The sequence below is a fragment of the Pholcus phalangioides genome, unplaced genomic scaffold (assembly GCF_987345545.1).
Source record: "Pholcus phalangioides strain wild (caught in Gottingen) unplaced genomic scaffold, Ppha-v1.0 ptg000015l_1, whole genome shotgun sequence".
NCBI classification, from domain to species: domain Eukaryota; kingdom Metazoa; phylum Arthropoda; class Arachnida; order Araneae; family Pholcidae; genus Pholcus; species Pholcus phalangioides.
This window is the reverse complement of record NW_028301608.1, coordinates 110,999,744-111,021,543: the sequence shown is the minus strand read 5'-3', so window position 1 is coordinate 111,021,543 and position 21,800 is coordinate 110,999,744. Positions and strand designations below refer to the sequence as shown.

The window sequence follows — 21,800 nt, the reverse complement described above, 5'->3', positions numbered from 1 at the left end:
TTCCAAGTATGAATTCTTTTAACAAAGCTAATTTTTTATTTCGAACGTTCGATGTAATGAACTCGCACTATAACGTTCATTTTCCGTGGCACGAAGAAAGGAGGTCGTTATAAAGAGCGTTAAGTTTATCAACTTCTTGGAAAATTATTAATCACACATTAAGGCATTTTGCATTACCCAGTGGCAGTCCCTGTCGCTGTAGTGGCAGAGTGATCATAGTGCGTCACGCACTCACACGTGAGGATCCGGGTTCGAACCTCACCGACGCTACAGTGGTGGTCGGCTGAAGTTGGTTTTCTGCGGTCCCCCAACTCCGACCAGCGAATGCGAGTCGATCTTCCCTGTCTCGACTCAGAGAGCAACAGGCCTGCAACGGTACAAATATCCAATCATTGCACTTCACTCACAATTTTAAATAAAGATGGCAGCAGTGAAAAATCAAACACAACTCTAGATACGCACTCACACTGTTAGGTGAGCGATTCTTTGACAAGCGAGTCAAGTGGCGAGGCAAGAGTGATTGAGTCCCGGCGACTTTTTTTTTGTGAGTTCACCTCGGTTTAATATCCAAAAATATGTTTCCTTGATATCTTGGGATAAGAAAAAAACCGTCTATTTCTCTTTCTCTCTCTCTACCGTCCTACCTGGGGGGTCATTTGCTGAGGTCAAGAGTAGCTAATGCCTCTACACACAGTGCGTGAAATAAAGAACGCAGGGTCGTGCCTCCAGTGGTGTAGATGGTAGCCTGCTTGCCCGGTTTGCAAGAGGGCCTGGATTCGAGTACCTGTGGAGACCAAGTGACTTTTCTTTGCGATTTCACTTCGGCATAATATCCAAAAGAATATCTGTTTCATGTACAGTTGTTTTTGTACGTGCACATGTATATGCGATCTTAAGTTTTTATAGCTGCTCCATAATAATCTGATTTACTGCATAACTTGTCTAGATTTGATAAAGATGATCGTAACTATAAATTTCACCCATTAAAAAAAGCCAGTGTGCTTAATTAACCATCTGATTTAGCTGATGTCCATTTTTCAAATACACCACGTTTACTCTGGTGCTACGCCAAAAAAAAGCACAAGATCTTTCTCTTCTTCCCTTTCTTTCATGTTAAAATATAATCAAGGTCAGAGCTAGATGGCTTGCACATGTGCGCTGAGATTGCGGATTTCCTTTGTATCTGCTTCTTCGTTGAAAAATTTTAATAAGTGGGAGATATGTATGCAGTATATATGATATATAATATATATATATATAATATGTCGTTGGTAAATTTGATAAATTCCTGAAATTATCGCCTTTATCTGTGATTATGCATAAAACCGAAGTGTAATAGGTGAATTTCATAAGCATGAAAGAAATTCTAAATGAGTCTTGTATGTGTGATGAATATAGTCGGGACAAATTTTACGATTGTACCCGGATATACTGATAAAGTACATGTATGAATTATCATGTATAGTATATATATATATATATATATATATATATGATATACCACAGTGATTCTCAACCTTAGAAAGCCCGCGGCCTGGTTGGTTTATTTCCTGTGAGAGGGAAGGCCGGTCATAAATAGGATACATAAATAGGCCGGTACATAGGATTAATATGAAATAAATAGGGAAAATGAGACAATAAATCAGTTTCCCAACCTTTTTTCGACCATACCCCATCAAAGCATATCAGAAATCCTGATGTGCCCCCCCCCCCGTACTTTTCTCAGGGGGGTACCCCCTCCTCCCTTTTAACTTCATAGTTTCATAACAAAGAATTTTTTTTCAAACGTAAGAACCATTAGTTTTAGCTTTTCCTCCTTAAATTTTAAAACCAGGGGTGTTGTCTCTGTTCTCTCTCTCTCTCTAAGAGAGAAATTGTTTAAAAATTTGAACTGATAAAAAAAAAAAAGGAAGGGATCTCGGATGGTTCCAAGTCTTCATAGGAAAAACTCAAATTGTCCCCTTGTGAGGTGTGGGCCCCACGTTGAGAATCACCGCAGTAAATCATTCACATCCCGGTTTAACTGATGTTGGGGCCCGACTGCTGAGAAACACTTATAAACAGTCGATGTTTGTTATAACGACCCCCGTTGTAGAGCCCATTCCATTACAATGACTGGTAGGATCTGGTTTGTCCCGAATGATGTCATAAAACGATTATTATATGTGTTTCACTTGCGATATAACGTCCATTTTCAACCCGACAAAGAGGGTCGCTATATCGAGTGTCGACTGTAGTACGATTTATCATGTCTACCATCGATTCGACACTTGGGTATTATGCATAATCGCCGATAAAAGTGATGATTTTTTTTAGTAGTTATTGAATTTACTAACGACAATTTAGTATGGCATAATTGCCGGTAAAAGTGATTGATTGGGGAAATTTATGAAATTTACCAACGACGCTTAGGTACTATGCATAATCACTTTTAAAGTGATAAATTTAGAGAAATTTATCAAACTTAAAAAAATGTTCGGTGATTATGCATTATGACCTTCTTATCACATTTACAGTAACATATATATCTTGTAGCGATCTGTTTATTGAAGGAAAAGGGCAAACGCTTCCTCGTTTGTTTTACGCCATCTTACCAACTACTCCAGCCACACCTAATATACATTCCTCTGAGAATTTCTAATGAATAAGTGCAGGCTGGAATATGCTCTGCCAGGGCCGCAACTAGATACTTTTTCAGCCGGGGCAAGAACGCATTTTGGCGCCCACATGTAATATAGAAGAAGCAGTTAAAGGGTGCATTCGGCGCTCCCTTCCGTCCAGCGCACGGGGCACAAGACCAGCCTGCCCACCCCCCAGTTCCCTAGTTGCGGCCCTGTGCTCTGCACCTGAGATGATCATTGGGGAATGCGTGTTATGTGTTCGGAAAGTTCTGTCTCACCTGTGTACAAAATTCAGAATTAACATGTCAGACTATTGCCAGTACGAATTATTTGGATGAATTTTAGCAATTTCACACCCAAAGGGAGCAGCACTTAAAGTTGAAATTTCAGGGGGTTTTTAAAATGGCTTCCAAGAGAAAGTGTCTCCAGGAAAACTGTGATTTATAACATAAAATTTGGAGATAAAATTCTGGAAAAAAATTGTATGGGAAGATTGATATACCCTGCTTAACACATACATATTTTTTCTGAAAGAAATTGAACGAAATTAGTTGTTTTTTTTTACATAAAAGAAAGTTGATGAAATTGGAAAAAAAAACTATAAAAATTTGATGAGATTTATGTTTTCAGTGCATTTCTTGAGTATAAAAAAATTCAAAAAACATTTTGAAAAAAAAAAATGAATGCTCGGGTCTGAAAAGGGTTGTTGGCCTGATTTCTCTCTTTGGAGAGACTTTCAAACCGGAGACTATCGCATTCACACCCTTAAGTTGGAAAACTATCTCACCACAATGTACAAAACTATGTACAGGGTGTCCCCATAAATTTGTAAAAATTGAAGGAATTGGCATATTTGAGTGTGGTTGCGAAAAAAGTTATTCTCACGAAGGGGGATATTGTATATTATATCCCCCTTCGTGCAGGAAAAGAAATAGTTCGAATTTTTGTTGGCAGAGGACGCTGCCCGAAAGCCAGATTAACAGTCATTTCCGAATTTTCCTCTTAGTTAGAAATCCCATAATGCGAGACTGGATATGAATTTCTGAGATGGACGAACCATCTAATTATTATTTATGTGTCAAGACATGGTTTTTGTCACGCGTTTTATAAACTTTAGTTTGTTTGTGTATGAGAGAAAGTATATGATAAAATGTCTTCATATCACTATATTTCAAGTGTTGGCGATACATTTCCCGAAACTCGTCCAAACTTCTCGAAACATTCAAGGAGTAAATCTAACAGATTACTTGAACTTCCGAGTCTATTTATTTATATTATTTACCTCGTTTCGATCGCTTCAGGGCGCAAATGATCCGGAAAAGGTTTATCGACAAAATAATCTTTGGCGTCAGCTGGTCAATGAAGTGTGAGTTTCCTGCGAGTCCAAGGACGATAATCTTCACTTTCAAGCACAAAAATGGGGGAAAAAAAAAATATATATATATATATATATATATATAATGTACTATACTTTCTTTCTCTTTAATCCAAGTTTTAGGTAGGAAAAAATAAACGATTTTTTAGTGTTTTTCAGCTCAACACATTTATGTTTTGTTTTGTTTTTTCTTTCATCTGTATAAGCCTAACTTAATATCTCTTCCTTCCCAATATCTTCCGTCCAAATATAGCACGCATTTTTGTTGTTATTTTATTATAGGATTTCGACAGCTGAGTAAACAATAACTTAGCACTGGAAAAACTATTGGAAGCTGAACGCAAAGACGCCACCGATGTTAGGACCAGAATTCCAGTCTGAAATCTTTATCGGAATGGAATGAAATGCAATGTTCTAACCATTGTCCTACCTACAGGGACGTACGCAGGATCGACCTTTGAACGGGACACAAAAATTTTCATCCCGAGAAATTTCGAGTTACCATTCTTCAAAAAAAAAATTTTAATTTAATTAAATTTTAATTTTGATAGCATACAAAAGGCATTTTTTTTCAAGATATTTTAATTTTTTCACCGAAATATTAAATTTTCTAATTTTTTATCGGCTTGGGGGAAGGGCACAGCCCCCCCCCCCACTTCTCGCGTACGACTCTGCCTATCTATCCTTCCCCCCCCCCCCCAAGCCAAAACTACTTTTTTTAAAATTTGATTGATTTGTGTTAATTGTATGTCAAAACTCCCTTTAAAAATAAATAATTAATTAATTAATATGGGCCGATATCTTAATTAGGACCATTTGAGTATGTATATATGTCTACTTCAGAACTTGAAAAAAGAATCATTAAAACCATTTAAAACCGTTAAAAATTAGAGGTAGGCTCTTGTACCCCTAGAGCAGTGTTTCCCACAGTGAGATGGGTTGGAAATTAAGGCGCTATCTATCGGTTGTCGCCTCAAGTTCGTTAGGGAAATATCTTATCTATATCCTCCCTCATGTCATGGTCATGTATACTGGTTCTTTGTGCATGTCAATGATATTTTCACACTGAATAATGATGGAGATGCAATTTCATAGGCCGTGTCGTCGATAGCAGTTGGCTGTTGTGGGTGTTTCCTATCGCAAAGACATTTACGGCTTTTTCTCCACCCAATATGTCAAGGAAAAACATATACTTTCAGGATTTTATGCCGAGGTGAACTTGGAAAGAAAAGTCATCTGGTTTCCGCGGGGACTCTAACCCAGGCCCTCTTGCAAATCGGGCAAGTCTGCTACCATCTACACCACTGGAGACACGACCCTGCCTTCCTTATTTCACTGACTGTGGCGTGTGGTGGGTATGCAAGAGGGCCTAGGTTCGAATCAACCGGTGGAGATCAGGAGACTTTTCTTTATGAGCTCAACTCGGTAGAAAATCCTTAAAATATGTTTCCTTGACGTTTTCTATAGTGTTTTGTGTTACAGGGTCATTTGTCTAAGACAATTCCGACGCCTCTCATCATGAGAGCATACTTCGAAGCACGAATGTCTGAGACTGTCCTTCCATTTTGGAAAAAGGAAAGGCACCAGTAAACCTCCTACCGAGACATATCATACACGCATTTAAAAAAATTTACGCTCATTAATTAGATTTTTTTTAATGCGAAAAGACAAAATTCAAGCACATAAACTCATAATCGAGGCGTAACGGTGTTTAAGATTTAAAAAAAACAGTGTTGTGGTCTTCTGAGTATGAAGCCAACAGTATAAGCTTTTGGAGAAATTCAGAACACTGGAGCAATCCCTACATGGAAATTTTACTGTTAAAGCGGGGAGTGACATTTCTCAGGTAGCGGGTTACCACTGCGACTAAAACGTCTGTACTGGTAACCTAAAAGTTTCTATGCTCTTTCGTCTTGGCCTAGAGCAGCGGTTCTCAACCTTTTTTGACTCGCGGAGCCCTTTTAAGTAAAAAATTCTATGTCGGAGCACCGGAGGCCAATTTTTTAATTATTCATCAAAGTTACTGATTTATTTTTACTATATAAAAATATTTGTAATTATTTTTTTTAATTTTACTGTTGTTTTTGCACTCTCCGCGCAGCCCCTGGAGAGTGCACAAGGAGCCCCAAAGGCTCCGCGGAGCACTGGTTGAGAACCACTGGCCTAGAGTATGCCAAACGCTTTCGGACAATCTATTTTCAGAGAGATGCAGACTTGGTTGGGGGGGGGGGGGGGGAGCTGCAAAGAAGAGCCACTAGAACACTAGTGGATGTGGGTATGCATGGCTGGAACTACGGAGGGAGGCTTAATTCATTAAATGTGGTTTCTTTGAAACAACGTAGGTGTCGTGGAGATATGATCGAAGTATATAAGATTTTCAATAGGATCGAGCGTTGTTATGCTATATTGTTACACAGTATTTTTCTAGAAAAATACTAAACATACTAAATTGAAGAAATATATACAAACTCCAAAGTGAACACAGACTTATGGCCATATAGTATAGCTCATGAGACCGATATAATGATTCCCTAGAAGGATTACTCTTTCCTCTGTATAGCCATCTTTTTTCTTATAAGGACTCTCATATTGCTTCCATGGTAAAAATAAACTCTTCTGTTTAATCATCTTTCACTACGTTTGATACTCTAATGATTTAATTGCCGTTGAGCCTAATTCTCGTATTTCTAATCATCCAAGAGAAGAGAAAAAATTCACAATATAAACGTTTTTCTTCAAAATGAACTTAAATATGACGTCCAAACAAATATATTATTTCTTGGGAACCCCGTATTTTATGGTTCTTTTTTCGGTGCCTTTTTCTCCCTCTCAAACAGAAACTCCGCAGTTTATTGAAAAAATGTATTCGTGAACTATTTTTATTTCATTAAAGGATGAGATATATTTAGTTTTCGGAATCCTCCACACGAGAGCTTCATCGAACCCGTTGGCGAGATAAACCGCGAAAAACATATAATATCGCAGCTTCATAATAAAAGGCGGCATCGCTTCCAACTTAATGATCACATTATCTCCTCTTTCTCTCACTCTCTGTGCGAACAATTTTCCTCTCCCGTTTTCACCACATAATGTTAAAGATACGGTCTACGACGTATCATTAAATGCTGTTGCGGCTAATGACCAGCGATAACTTTAACGAGAGACGGGTGGTGGGGGGGGGGGGTGGCTCTCTCCATTTTCCAACGTATACCGAGGATTTTACCACAGACAGCGTCGATCGTAGGTGGCCCCCAAAGTTCAAAGTGATGTACAACTTCCAGAATGTCACCTTATACAAGTAAGTAAGTCAGAGATGTATAAAGTTACAGATCTGGCCACAAGGCAAACAATGAAGACTAGGATCGCTGTGATTTATAAATTGAAAGGGCAAATATCGGATCTACGAAATAGGCACTAAATTGCCTTTGCGGGTAATTTTCCCAAGGGAATTAATGTCACATAAATCTCTTTTCGTAATTGCCTCGAAAACTTTGCCTCCTGGAAATGCAATTAAAACTTCTAATGAGAATAACTCCTACAGCCAATGGCATTTGAAATACACATTAGTCTAAGGTTGTTACGGTTTGAATCAAACAGCAAGTCGATATTGGGGGATACAATTACCGAACGCACGTCCCAGAAAATTGCTAAAGTACTCAGCTCAGGTAATCCCACTCAAAAAAATTAGAAAAAGTAGGGCTAAAACGTAGGACGGGCCGTACCTACCTTAGGCAACATAATCATAGCATAATATACAAAGAATCCCTAATTTTTTTTTCTAAATTTAAAATTTTTTTTTTTTTTTCATATAGCACTACTTTGGTATTTATAAGATTGACTCGAGTCAAAGCAAAATGACAGAAATAACTCGGTTACAAAAACAATTTTTGACTAAAACAGGGTACTACCAACCACAGATAACTCTTTAACTATTTTCTGTTTCTCCTCACAATATAAATTATATTCTTTTTTCTTTTTTGTAATCTTCCACAGTCCAGTCTGTCAACTCTCTTCGACAATGCACAGAAAAATTATGAAGACATGTATGTTTTAAGAATGACGCTCTTTCAAGACCACTTCCAAAAGCACAGTGCAAAACATGTAAACTACAAGATCCGGTGTAAATAAGTCAAAATGAACCGGATGGTTTTACTGCGTTGTCCATCCTTTTTCTAAAGGGATTTGTTTACACTTTACTGTTCAATACCAGTGTAATAATTTTTGACAAATGAAGAACTTTCATTTCTAACTCTTTGCTGAGCACTGTAAATATTGTTTATGCCTCTGCATACCATAATAATACAGAAAACAACTGAATGCTATTGGGTAGCATCAGAACCACCAAACCTAGAATAGCCGCATCCAACTGCTTTGTAATGCAAACTGTTGATTCATCTATACACAAAATGTGGACTACAATTTTTAATGATGAATGTTAGTTACTGTCCAAGACCATGAAGTAGTAGATGCGAAACTATTTTTTTTCCAACCAGACAGCAGATTTTAATGACTACCTTACTTGTTGAACCCTTAAACTAAGCAAATGAAAAATTACTAAACCAAATGGCCCACATACACCCCCTGAATCTTAAAAACAATATAATTTCTGCTCTGGCAAAATCATTAATTGCAATCTACAGCATTGGTAATGTTTGGCAATAATATATTGCCTTGATCCGATGAGTCCCTCTTCAATTAAAATCAATTACATGAATTACGCTGATAGGATTTGGTAAAAAAGTAGGAAAAGTAGGACATTTTACCAAAAGGTGGAAAAAGTAGGACAAGAGGAGCCCTGTGTGTACTAATATAGCGAAAACAATTTTCATTCATCTAAAAATAAAATAAATAAATGGGACGTTCCTTGTGGTCTAAGGCTTTATGAAGAAAATATAAGTAATGTTTTAGAGAGAAAAAGTTATTAATGAAATAATGTTCGAATTGTGGTTAATCGCCACAAAATACTTCTAAAAACCTATTTTTAAAACAACAGTTAAAAAATACTATAATACATTTGTCAATTTCATTGATAAAAAATGATTGTTATATAAAAAATCATTGTTGAAAATCTATATGGTATATATAAATGCTTTCGTATCAGTACGTGTCCTATGTACGTTCTCCATGAAAATTTAAAACTTTAGACCAATTATCGCCAAAGTTTGCATAAGCTGTACACCCGACTTGCGTGTGAGTGAACGATGGACTACTTTAAAAAGTCGTCAGGGTCAGTCAAACTCCCGCAATAGTGAAAAAGCTGTCGGTTAACATTGGTTCATGGACCTCAACAATGACTTTTGGAATGATTACTTTGGTTACCATGGTTCCCAAACAATGCGTTTCAGGCATGGTTACTCTTTTACTATTGTTTTTCACTTCTTTAATGCTTCTAGCATTATCTACAAAACCCGGGCAGTGCTCGGTATAGTTGGTAGTATTTTTATTAAAAAAATTTGAAATTTTTTTTATAAAAATTTATTGTTGAAAAAGTTGGCCTATACTATTAAACTAGAATTATCAAGTTCATTGCTTAAAAAACATTGCTTTGTTCAAAAACATTGTTATCAAGGTCATTGTTTAAAAACATTGTTATCAAGGTCATTGTTTAAAAACATTGTTATCAAGGTCATTGTTTAAAAACATTACTTTGTTCAAAAACATTGTTATCAAGGTCATTGTTTAAAAACATTGTTATCAAGGTCATTGTTTAAAAACATTGTTATTAAGGTCATTGTTTAAAAACATTGTTATCATGGTCATTGTTTAAAAACATTGTTATCAAGTTTCATTCTTTCAAGTTTTACCAAGGTCATTGTTTAAAAACATTGTTATCAAGGTCATTGTTTAAAAACATTGTTATCAAGGTCATTGTTTAAAAACATTGTTATCAAGGTCATTGTTTAAAAACATTGTTATCATGGTCATTGTTTAAAAACATTGTTATCAAGTTTCATTCTTTAAAGTTTTACCAAGATCATTGTTTAAAAAACCTCATTGTTACCAAGTTCATCGTTTAAAAAACGTCATCAAAGCCATTGCTGAAAATAATGTAATGTTAGCTGTAATATATAACCAAAATCTTTATAGAAAAATATCTCTCATGAACATTTTTTTTTAATATTTTCAAAACTGTTGTTAAAAAAAAATTTGTATTGAGAAAATTTAATTTAACCGAAAGCGAAAAACCGTCAGAAAAAAACTGATATCAAGCCATTGTTGTAAATGCTTTAAAAATCATTGTCGGGAAAAAAAAGCGCTTTAAAACAAAATAATGCATAAACAAAAAAATTATTGTTGAACAAAACGCTACCACAACCATTGTTGAACAAAGCTCTGTCGAAATCATTGTCGAATAAAGCATTATCAAAGTCATTATAGAAAGAAACACTATCAAAGTCATTATAGAAAGAAACACTATCAAAGTCATTATAGAAAGAAACACTATCAAAGTCATTATAGAAAGAAACACTATCAGTCATCGTTGAAAAAAACACTATCAAAGTCATTGTTGGAAAAACAATATCAAAGTCATTGTTGAAAGAATAACATTGTTGAACAAATTTATATCAAAATGATTTATTGAATAAAACTCTTAACAAAATTATTGTCAAACAAAATAAAAAAAAGCCCCCTGCCTGGCAGTCGAGCGGTTAGGGAGCTATCCTCTCACTGTGCGGGTCTGGGTTCGAATCCTGGTTCGGGCATGCATGTCTACTAACACTATATACAAATTTCCAGGACGGATCACGCCGATCCTTTGGGAATACATGAGGGTCACGTTATAAAAAAAAGACTCACCAAAATAAGTGTTGAGCAAAACTCAGTCATTGCTGAAAAAACAATACCAGTCACTGGTAATGTTCTTTAATTTTTCTTCTAACTTTAATTCTCATTGACGAGCGACTTAGGTTTTTTAGGGCTTGAGTTATGAAGAGAGACTTCATTTTTTGAATATGTTTACATTGGATGAACGCAGGGGTCGAGGAGATATGATCGAAGTGTTCAAAATTTTCAATGGGATGGATAGGATGGACCATGAACTTTTAGTACATCGCCAATCGACTGCTTTTACAAGGGGACACCAGTATCGATTGGTGAGGGACAATGGGGGTTATGGTGAGGGACAACAGGTTATGGTGGCGCAGGGAATTTTTCTCTAATAGGGTTGTTAATAAATGGAATAGCTTACCCCCGGAGGTAGTAAATTGTAACACAATTGACACGTTTAAAAAGAAATACGATAAACATGTTGGGGTAAATTGAGAAGCTTAAATTGTCTTATTCTTAGAATAAGACAACCATAAGTATTCTTTATGGGCATTGTGTATAATATTTTATCATGTGTATATATTGTTTATAATTTGTGTTAATTGCATTTTTAATTGGGTTGCTATTTTTTTTTTTAATTATATGACATCCATATTTTTATGGGCATCTTTTTATCAGCCACCTCGTTGGGCATTTTGCTTGTTGTGGCGTTGTATTTGTATTTGTATTTGTATATTTGTATAAAAATATTTCATTTTTGAACAAAGCGCTATCAAAGTCATTGTTGAATAAAACACTATCAAAAAAAATCATTGTTTGAGAAACACTAACAAGATTCGCTAAAATTTGAGGCATATTAAAAGAAATGTTGACGCTATATACAGGGTGGATACTATCGTCCATCCAACAATCACACACGTGGGTTACCGCTAATTGTAAATGAACTGAAATATTCAATCACGTTAGAAGCCAAGTTCAATTATTTTCTTTCACGATTGGCGCTTTTTCCTCTTCGTGTAGAGTAATGTTAACTTTATTGTTACGTGTTGAATTCGCCCTACTATATTGGCAAATTTATAACCAGATTTGTAACGTATTGTCCAAAAGAGATCTATTTGAAAAATTGTTTCCCCCAAAAAACACTTTTTTGCCAAAACGCCGTAATTTTTTTCCCCTTCACTGTTAGTCAAATTTTTTGAGAAAAGGGCAAGGAAAAAATACTGGTTAGAGCAACAGCTTTAGTTTTCTTGATTACTCTCAGGGTTATAGCATTGCAATCGCCTTAAAAATGCCAAGTTTTACGTTTGGTGCTCGTTCGGTGAATTTAGCTGGATTCGAAAGTTACATCATCCATTTTAAATGCATTCTAACTCCATAATTATTGGTCAGATCAAGAAACTGTGGAAACATTTTTCCATATTGGTTTTTCCCAAGGAATCACGTTGTAATTACTGGGCGGTCGATACTATCCACCCTGGACAAACAATCAGTGCCGTAACTAGGCAGGTGCAACAGGTGCACCACAGCACAGGGCGCACTTGAAAGGGCCCCCCCCCCCAGAATGATCTAAATGAGCCATTCCGGAACCAAGAATGGACCAGAAGAGGCCTAAATACAAATTCTTGCACAGGAATGGCTAGTTACGGCACTGCAAACAATTACAACAACATGAACAAAATGTTGTTTTATTAGGCGATATCCCGATTCATCCTTTTCCGTTTCATCCCCAGGTGAAAAATACCGATGGCATCTTTGGATTACTACTTGAGAAAAAACGGGCTACGGATTGGACTTCAATATTTTTTGAGTCAGGAGCATCGGTACATGCCCATCATTATGGCAAGGGTGCTCAACATTTAGGTGAGTGTGGATTATTTCATTGGTTTGAAAATGTGCCGCGAGTCACTAAGTGATCTGAAAATATGACGCGGGTGAGTAAAGTCATGTGGAAATGTGCAGCGTGCCGCTTAAGTGCTCTGGAACTACACTGCAAGTCACAAAATTAAGTTTGAGGTCGTGGACTACATCAGATCCGAGGGCCACACTTGGACAGGGGGTCATGGGTTGATCATGTATGACCCATATATATATATGTACATATGCTTAAATATGTCCAACATAAGTGATGAATGTTTAAAATGGATATTGATCTCGTGAGCATAGAATCAGGGTCATTGAGAGCACTCTTAGCACTTTAAGGAGCACCATTGCAATTTAGTTCAGTCAGCCGCAGGAATATCCGAATATCAAGTCCTCTATTCTTGGACTTGAAGGAGGTATAACAGAAAGAAAAGGGGCGTTGAAGAAAAGAGTATCAGAACAAGACACTTTTCATAAAACTTAGGATGAAACGGCACTATTTTGACTTAAGGATGAAACGATACATAGCCGTTTCGTTAACTGCAAATAACATTCAAAAATCCCACTCGAGAGTAAATCACATTTTATTTTACTGGTATGTACCACCGCATTTGACACTAATTGCCTGTTATAACTCACATCACCACAAAACAAAAATTATTCATTGCTATTAATTTCGATACAATCATCTTTATTCTACAAGCGCAGAGGCGTGACCATTCAAGCTTTGGTTCTTATTGGGTTCTCATTCTTAAATTATTTTTCTTTCCTTCCACGTGAATGGGCACCATTATGGGCAATCGACGCTCACTCTCACAGAAAAACCATCAAAACTAATTTAGTTCCAATAGAAATATAGAAAGAACTCTTCGTTTGCCCGAGGCAAATATAGATACAATATTAATATTTGTTTTCGTGAGGTTTCTCTCTTCTGTCTTTTTCTGTATGCCTACTATATCATTATCACTTCTTTTGATAATAATATAGAGAAAGGAGAAGAAAAAACAGATCTTAGGAGAAGAAAAAGAAAGACCGATCCAATAGTCTTCGAGAAGATAATTAAGATGGAGTTTCCAGTGTGGCGGTTAGACAAACATTTCCCAGTGTTAGTGTTCGTTCCACTTTTTCCGTGGCTGCATTAAAAACGGAAAGAGTTCCCATTCCGTCTCTTTCTTTTTTATTTCCCTTATCTTAATCTTTGTTTCCTTTTCCTCTCGACTTTTATCTTTTTCTACATTCTTCTCAGTCTTATCTCTCTCTGTCGCTCTCTCTACATATTTCTGTCGCTCCCACCTTTCCAACCTCCTCATCATTCATAAAATAGGTGGCAAACTCTTTACTCGAGTAAATAAACAACTGACTGAACACACCGCAAAAGTCATTCAATGAATTATATCTTCTTCTTTTTTTATATAGGTTTTTCTGTTAGGAGTCCTGGATGACAGAGTGACACAATTTTTCCACAAAAAATATATAGAACGTTTACAAGCGGTTTTTTTTTCTTCTAGAAAATTCTGGCAACGTGGTTTGTATGCACGTGATCTCCGGTTGTGTAGGTCTAGATTTTATTTGAATCCTGGCTAGAACATGGTTATCTTTGTTCAGTAATTCCGATTGAGTTCTAAACTCTGTCCAACATGAAATTTCTTTATGGGCGGGGTTTCAAAACTTTTTGCTTCGGCAGTTCTAAACCTCCTAAATCTGCAATCTGCCTCCCTTGATTTTTCAAAACGTCTTCACACTCTTACCTTTGATTTCTCAGAACCTGAGAGTTCCTCCCACGCGGTATTCGCTAATACTAAGAGAGAATACACCTCTCTCTTTTGAGCTTACAGAAGCGGCAAATGCCTCTTTGATATCTTCCGAATGCTGCACCTTCTTCCATTTGAGCTTCCAAAAAACTGCTTTCCACGCGTTTCAAATTCTGCACGTTCTTTCTCTTTTGAGCTTCCAGAATCTGCAAAGGATTCGCTGATCTTCTAAAGTCCGCACGCTGTACCCTTTGAGCTTTCAAACCCTTCACGTACTCTTCCATAGTCTTCCGAAATCTCCGTGCTGTTTCCTTTCAGTTACCAAAACCAGCGAGCCTCTCCAACAGTTTTCGAATTCTGCACGCACACTTTCTCTCTCTCTCCAGAATCTGCAAATATGTATACTGTTCTTCGAAATTCTTCGAGCTCTTTCTCTTTTGAGCTTCCAGAACCAGCAAGTACTTCACTGATCTTCCAAGGTCTACAAGCTTTCCCAATTGAGCTTTCAAAATCTTCACGTGCTCTCCCCCTTGTCTTCCAAAGTCTTCGTGCTGTTTCCTTTGAAGTACCGAAACCAACGACCTACGAGTCGCTCCAAAAGTTTCGAATTCTGCATGCTCTCTCTCTCTCTCTCTCTCTCTCTCTCTCTCTCTCGGGCTTCCAAGATCTGCAAATGCCTCTACCGATATTCCAAAGTTTGCACGCTCTTTCCTTTGACCCTCTAAATTCCGCTTGATCTTTCCATTGTGCTTTTAAAATTTGCACGTGCCTCCCTTAATCTTCCAAAAAAAAATGTTACGCTCTTTGCGTGATGTGAAATTTCGAAATGTCCATGCATTTTCTCTTGGCTCTCAAAAATCTGCATGAGCCTCGTCGTGCACTATTTCTGTTGAAGAAATGCTTAAAAGCTTATCACTGAATGAATGGCTTTGAAAATTTCAAATCTCTGGTGGCTTCCCAGAGGAACGCGTCTCGCAGTTTGAAAAAAAAAACCTGATGTGTGCGATAAAGTAGGGTTCTTCTTCAACTTTTCCCAAAGTGAGAGCACCGTGTTGAAGCAAAAAAAATTACGTCTAGCATCAGAAGAAGAGCACTCAAATTGCAACTCTCACACATGTTCAAACTAACACCAGCATAATATCAACTCTTAAATGTGACTTAAATAAGGATAATTTAATTTGGGTAACGATCAAAACGTAGCGAGCCCGAAATCAGGCGCCAGAATCAATTGTTCTTCAAAGCTTCAAGGAGCAACATGGGCTGCACTTAATATTTTCTCATTTCTGGTCTGATGTGCCCGTGTCACGTGGTGGAAAGTGTAGAACGGTGAAATGTTTAGGGAAAAGCCCCACTGGGAAAAATAATAAATGTAATGTAAAAAATGCAAAGGTGGCTGTGAACCAAATAAGCCCCTAGAAATGAGGAATTTACAAGTTTTATTACGGAAAAAGCAGCTTTCGGAAACTCTAGCTGGCGTATCCCGGAAATGGTGTCGTAATACAAGTGTCATCACATGTATGTGTTCTGGAGGGGGAAATGACAGATTGCGTCGATTCATCACTCCTTTTGATGCATGCCTGGTGTTTCCAGAGGAAACCAGAGAAAATACCAACTGCGATGGAATATATACGACACGATGATACTTATCAAGGAGAAAATATGCCAGCAGTTATGAAGAAATGCTGTTACTTTTTTGCGAATGCATTGCTATGCAATAATAATTACGTGTCCCGTATAATGGTCTTGCACATGGCTCTCGGCTTTCTTCTAATCAGTTTTAAGATTTTTATCATTATCTTTGATACAATAATAATTTTCGCTGCACAAATTAAAAATAAAAGATAATTTTTTTCGTGCGAGCGTGTTGCTTAAAATCTAATTTCACCTGAGAATTATTATCATTTCCGAATTAAAACTCAGTCAAATTATGAATACTCGTGTGTTCAGTCGGTGGTTTCGGTACTGGGTGTTTCCTCGGACCACAAGCTTTTGCTCTAGTTACCTTGACGGAAAATCAGGCTTAGTCAACTGATCTCAACCCAATCGAGCAGTTATGAGACTAGTTGAAACGTATATCAAGGTCCAAACCAACATATCCTAGTTCAGCTGTTGTTATCATAGAATCCTTAGACACGTTCAAAAAAAAAATGATGCAGTATTTCTGTTAGTGTTGCCATCGGTTAGGGGCTAAGCAAGCGTGTGAGCCCTCAAAAACAATAATTGATATGTGTTTGTCGGTGCAAGTTGTATCGCAAGGGCCATATAGCATGGCACCTGCGCAAGGATGGCACATAAAATCGTGAAGCGTTCCACATTTTCAGGTGAGGCGGATTATATTGTTTCTCTATAACAGCGGTTCTCAACCGGTGGAGCCCTTGGGGCTCCTTGTGCACTTTCCAGGGGCTCCGCGGCCGCTCGAGGAAAATTGAAAAAGCAGTAAAATTTAAAAAATTATTATAAATATTTTTTGAATAGTAAAAATAAATCAATAACTTAGTGGCCGGTGAATGGGAGAGTCTAAAAGCGCGTTCACCTGTAGAATACAAATTTGATCTCGATAAGGACGTATTAAGTGTGATTTACTCGGCTATTATGATGTTTATAATTTTCATTTCTCATTGGCTTAGACTGTTTATACAAATACAAATATAAATACAAATACAACGCCACAACAGGCAAATTGCCCAACGAGGTGGCTGACTTAAGAACATCATGGATCCCCGAGCCATTTTTTGGAGGCCCTACATACTACTGCACACTACATACCACACATGCACCCCGCCCCCGCCCCCCGCGGAACCCCCAACGAATCTGAACATGCGGGAATGTGTGCGTACGTGTAGTGAAACCTGACGTGAAGTTTTTTTTGTTTCTCTGTAATGCTTGTTATGTGTAGTGCTGCCATCTGCCACCATTTTTTCTAACTATGATTGAAGAGTTATGATTGAATGATTTATCGTTGTAGGACTGTTGCTCTCTGTGGCGAGACTTTTTAACAGGGAGATCGGCTCGCATTTGCACCTTGAAGTTGAGAACCACAGAAAACCAACTTCAGCCGACCACCACTGTGGGGTTCGTACCCGGATCCTCGCATCGCGAGTCCGTCACTATTCTATATTTTATTTATCCAGATTGACGATTGTTGATGTTTCAAGATGATTATATAACTTTTTTCTTCTTTTTTTTGCCTTGGTTTGAGGTGACTATGTTTCTCTGATTTTAATAAAACTTACCGGATACACCCATCCTTCGGGAACGTTTCGATATCTCTCAAAGATGGGAAGCGGGGTGTGTCTGGTCTTTAAAGGTACAAATAATAACGAAAGAAAAAATAATCACATGCATACAATGGTAAGAAATAAGTATCAACAGGAATGGAGTTGATAGACAAAAAAAATCGGAATTTCGCGGCGTATGCAAGATAAAAGAAGATTACATTACAATGCAATCTCAACTTCCGCCTGACAGTCGAGTGGTTAGGGAGCTAGCCTCTCACTGTGTAGGTTCGGATTCGGGCATGGACGTTAGCTAATACTAACAAATTCCCTGGACGGATCACGCTGATCATCTATCTCTATGAGGTTCTGGCTGATCCCTTGGGAATACGTGAAAAAATGTCGAATAGGTGATTCAAAATTTCGTGAGTTAACAACCGAGTTTTGCAATTTTTAAAAAAACGATGTACATTGAGATTGTTCACTTATTGACTGAGGAATTAAATTAAATATTTTGGGAGCTACATAAAGGAAATATTTTTGGAAACGAGTTTTATTTGGCTTCGGTACCTGAATAGTATGACGTCTAAATTCCAGATTTATTTAATTTCAGATTGAGATGGCCATTTCTTTTATAAAACATTTTAAACTTTTATAAACAAAGTGTAGAAAGATTGCTGCAGTATGTCCCCCATCCCCCACATGTAATGCCATAGTTTTCCCTCTAGATTCACTAACGCAAAATAAAGTTGCTGTTTTTTTTAATGTATTGGGAACATTATTAAATAAAAGTCCCTAATGTTGCGATTTAATTCTACACTCAAATAATTAGCATGTGTTTTAGTTCGAGTGGAACCCTTGATGGTTACGAGACTGTTCCATATGGAAGTCAAATATTTTTTTTTTTCTCCAATCTTATTTAGGTTCTGGAGACCCAATGAAACATTTTACACGTTTTAATAGAGTGGAACTCCAAGAAAGTTATGTTGGAATAAAAGTTGGAAACCGATTATATCTGGAACAGGGGTGCATAAACCTAAATGAGACTCACAAAGAGGTTTCACCTGTCCGCGAAAGTTGGTCGTCAAAAATTGTCAATGATTAGTCATATCAGTTTGCGGCCCACGAGTGGTAGACATCTCTTAATATTCGGTCAGTAGCCCACTTTCTTCCTTCTAACCGAGCACAACTACGATCTATCGCCATGGGCAATTTACTGCCGTATGACTTGTGCATTTGTACCTAACGGTTTGAGAGCATATTTAGTGTGTTGTTAAATTTTTTTTTTAGCGCTGCCATCTATTTTTTATAAACTATGCATTAAGTAAAATAATTGAATATTTTTACCGTTGTAGGCTGTTGCTTTGTGTGGCGAAACTTCTTAATGGGAAGATCGGCTCTCGAATTCACGCCAAGAAGTTGGAAACCACGGAAAACCGATTTCAGTCGACCACCAACTGTTCCACCGGTGGGGGTTGGAACCCAGGTCACTATGGAAAGTCTCGCATTATCACTTATCCATTTGGCTTCACTTATCCGAAGATGATGTCACTCTCTGCAAGTCACCATCTCGTGAAAATGTCGGCAATGTTAGCTTTGGCTGAGTTATGTCTCTGGCTGTCCATTAGCAATCCCGTTCAGCGCACACGAACTCTAAGGAGAGAGGATTCGTTTCTCTCGCAGCGTAGTGGTCCACCGCTCTCATCCAGTAAGTGAGAGGACGTGGGTTCAATACTCCGCAAGGGCAGTTGAATTTTCTTTCCTGGGTTTATTTTCGGATTAGCCAGCTGTCGAAATCTTTGTATTAATAGTGGAGAGTGATACCTTCTTCGGAAACGATGAACGGAAATCAAAAGATCGATTGAAATCACAGGGATTCCATCTCAGTTCCTTAGATTCTGTCCAAATGGTACACGAGAATAAACATGGAACCTATACCGTTTATTTTATTTCATTTTTTTCTTCTAGGATAGACATTACGGAGATGAAAGATCTCCTTTCATATCAAATTGGTTATCTTATCATACACAAGGATAGGAGGCGGAAAACACTGCTTTTCCCGATCCAGGGAACTAACTAAAAGGCTCCTACCACGATCCGTATCGAAATTCAATATCACATATCGACTTGCCCCTTAGACTTCGAACATCAATTCTTCAGCCGAGTGCTTCGCATAAAAGAGGACTAAGCCAAACTACGGTACTAAGACCATTCCAGACTAAAACCTCTGGAATGGTTTCGATTGCTCTCGGGCACATTCAAAGTCGATCGAAACCAATTCTACCTGAAAAGTTTCAAAATGCTTTTGAACACGATTAGAATCCGGTCGACTATAAAGATAATTGAAAGGGAGCTTTAAAGGAAACGCTCTGGTTTCTATTGCTCTCTCGTATTCTCATAGCGCACTGTAGTGAAATCGATGCAAAACGAAATCGAAATTAGGTCTCGTATTTCCCACTACACCATGAAATCAGAAGCTGATTCCTTCCGAATTCTCGAATTACGAAGTTGAGGGAATCAGAAAAGACTGATGTGAGTTGTATCATCGGATGAATCCTGTGTTGATTTTGTAAGTAATACAGTCCAACTTGAATAAACCTCCGGTGATGTGCGTGCGTGCGTGTGATACGATATTTGAGTCTTTCATCGGATAAAGTTGGTCGGTGACCTATGTATTATAATCCGTGTATTGTAATTCACTTATTGCTCAGTTTAATTACTTATTCCCTATCCTGCTTTTTTTAACGATATGTTTACTCTTTAAAAAAATAGAAAGGACTGTGTCATAGCACGGTCACTAAGAACAGAAGAAATAAACTATTACAGCACAAATAAAGAATTTAATTTCGCATACAGGGTGGTAAGGGATGCCCCATTAGGCCATATTTTACTGGTGAACCGTTGGTCCTAGAGCAGAGATTTCAAACGCATGGCCTGCTAACCACGTTTGGAGCTTTCGTCGTGTCCAACCGATCATTTTAAAAAAATTGAGGAAAACATTGAAAAAACGATTGATTCTAGAGTACAAAATAAATATTTTCGGAAGTGATGAAAAAAATAATTCTAGAGTAAATGAAAGAAACAATAAGATGACCATAAATATTTTTTATGGGCATTGTATAATATTTTATCATGCATATATAGTTTTTAGTTTTTATAATTGCATTTTTAATTGGGTTGCTGCTTGTTTTACTTTATATTTAGAAATGTATGGCATCCATATTTGTTATGAGCATCTTTTTTTTTTTTCAGCCACCTCGTTGGGCATTTTGCCTGTTGTGGCCTTGCATTTGTATTTTTCTAATTGGAAGTACGTCTCTAAGATCAACGAGAAAGAGAGAGAGGGAGTCTTTCCTTATTACCCTATCAAATAAATACAAAAGCACATAAGTGAAATCATATCTTAAATAAAATATAAGATTCAATTGCAATCATCTTAATTCATCATTTTAATTAATTTAATATGCAATCTTAATTTATCATTCAGATATCGACGTTATTAAGATGGATTTTTATACTGCCTAGTACAAATCTCACTACGCCAATTTATAGCAATGTATCCCCGGTACCAGTGTCAAACAATTAAAATGTGAGAACTAATTTCATACCATATAAAAATAATTTACAGAAATTTGAGACGTTCCCTATAGGCTCGTCTTTAACTTCCAAAATTTTAGACTATTTGCAACCTTCTCCAACCGGTCTATCACCTGAATGAATTTCAGATAATTTTGAAGGTATTTATTAGCCTGACATTTTAAGCGAGAAAAAGGATTTTAGAAGTTCTTCACTCCACAATTTTGTACATGATTACTATTTGCTTTTCTGCTGTCGTACACTTGTAGAACGCACTGAAACGAATCCGATGATACCTCACGCGAAGCGATATCACATCTGAGTCCAGAGTGAGTACAGTCTCAAATCTGAGTACACCCTAATTTTTAGCCATGCGGCACCTCGACTTTGACGATTCAGATTGACAGCCCTACTGCATCAGCTAACGATGATATCTCAAGATCAATGAGTATTGATTACATGCTCTGTTTAGTGCTATTTTGAATGAGATATCATTCATCCCTGTATCATTTATAGTTTCCAAGTTATTAAGTTTTTCGTGATCAACGATTTTTCGTGACGCACAAATTTAGCATGGTAGCCCACCGTTTCGGAACCTAAAAAGCCGGGTTTTCCTAGGAGCAGGTTTTCTGCA

The 21,800-nt window shown here is 37.3% G+C and overlaps 1 protein-coding gene and 1 pseudogene across 2 annotated transcripts in view; one reads left to right on the top strand and one right to left on the bottom strand.

Annotated features, from left to right (window-relative positions):
- Window positions 1–21,800, bottom strand: part of LOC149077583 (cGMP-specific 3',5'-cyclic phosphodiesterase-like) — a 265,605-nt gene that overhangs the window by 231,346 nt on the left and 12,459 nt on the right. The window lies entirely within an intron of this gene.
- LOC149077584 (U6 spliceosomal RNA) lies at window positions 16,638–16,694 on the top strand (annotated as a pseudogene).